This window comes from Aquarana catesbeiana, linkage group LG10, assembly GCF_042186555.1.
Source record: "Aquarana catesbeiana isolate 2022-GZ linkage group LG10, ASM4218655v1, whole genome shotgun sequence".
Lineage (NCBI taxonomy): Eukaryota > Metazoa > Chordata > Amphibia > Anura > Ranidae > Aquarana > Aquarana catesbeiana.
The window spans coordinates 67,068,659-67,070,158 of record NC_133333.1 but is presented as its reverse complement, the minus strand read 5'-3'; the positions used below and the strand labels follow the sequence as shown (position 1 = coordinate 67,070,158).

The following is a 1,500-nucleotide window of genomic DNA, read 5'->3' as shown; positions in this document are numbered from 1 at the left end:
AGGATAAAGCTTGAACTTGTTCCTCCAGTCTTGAATAGCCTTCCTGAAGGCTCTTTACAGCTTGAGTAAGACCCGCCAGATGTCTACAAAGTTCATCCATGGGGGAGGCCCCCTGCCCGGACTCGGTCATGGCTGCCTGATACTGTCAGACTTTACTTACAAGACCAGAGGGTGGTCTCCCATATGTATCCTACTCGCGGCCCCTGGTAGAATGGACAGGAGGCACTGGAGTAAGGAATGGTAAGAGAGCCTGGTGAGGGATCCAGGTGCTGGAGGGAAGAAGATCTTCAAGCCATTTCCTGTTCTCTCCGGCGGTGTGTTCGAGCAGCATTCCGTGGGGAAATTTTTTCTGGTTTGTAGGTGAGCGTGTGGATTCAGCGTCGGCATGAGTTTGCCACTCAACCCAAAACCATTCCTTAATGGCCTTACTGGTAAGCCAGTAATGGTGAAACTGAAGTGGGCTATGGAGTACAAGGGATACCTGCTCTGTGGATGACTACATGAACGTGCAGCTCGCCAATACAGAAGAGTATATTGATGGGGCATTGTCCGGACATCTTGGAGAAGTTCTAATAAGGTGTAATAATGTATTGTATATACGTGGAGTAGAAGAGGAGGAAGAAGATGGCGAGATGAGAGAATAAAGCAATCTCCAAATTAGTTTTGTAAATTTTTTTTTTTTCTTGAAACTTCTCTTTCGAGGTTATTGTTGGACTTTGTTTTTGTATGTTTTGTTAAAAAAAATAAACAGATTTTTAAAAAAAAAAAAAAAGAGAAAAAAAAAAGATCTTCAAGCAGCAGGTGGTATACTGGAGCACAGGCAAACAGATGCTGAACAGGAGCAGAGCGGGTTGGTCAAGGCACAGGCAGGGTTCAGCGACAGGCAGGCAACACGGTACAATAGGAGCAGGCAGAAGCAGGGTCAAACAAGCCGAGGTCAGCTACAGGCAGCAATCAGCGGAATATCAGGGGCAAGTAACGTATAAATATGTATAAGTACCACTGTATTCAAAATATTCATAAAATAAGAATATAGCCAAAATGAGGGCAAAGGTCGAAATTTTGTTGGAATTACTCACAAAATCCGCTACCCCCATGGGTGCCAGGTGCCGACACCAAAGGCGCCATCCAAGAAATGTCCTTCTTATTTTATGAATATTTTGAATACAGTGGTACTTATACATATTTATACGTTACTTATAGATGGATGGTTGTCGCTTGCTCCTGATGAGTGATGGTTCACGAAACGCGTCGAGCATACTGTGCGACAACTCTATTGATCGACCAATAAATTACCAATCCAATGTACCCACTATTGTTGATCTGATTGCTGTATTTTTATTGCTGCAAATTTGCTGTAGCTATGATCTTAATGTAACATTTTGATTCCTTCTATATCTTGCAACATGGTTACAATTGTAAAACAATGTTTTAATAAAGTACCCTTTGAAATGTGCATTTACCTTTGGTATATGGATCAATGTATTCACACTTAGGTCA

The 1,500-nt window shown here is 42.3% G+C and overlaps 1 pseudogene; it reads left to right on the top strand.

The window, feature by feature from the left end:
- The first annotated feature begins 296 nt into the window (after positions 1 to 296).
- LOC141110036 (small nuclear ribonucleoprotein F pseudogene) lies at positions 297 to 967 on the top strand (annotated as a pseudogene).
- The last annotated feature ends 533 nt before the right edge of the window (positions 968 to 1,500 follow it).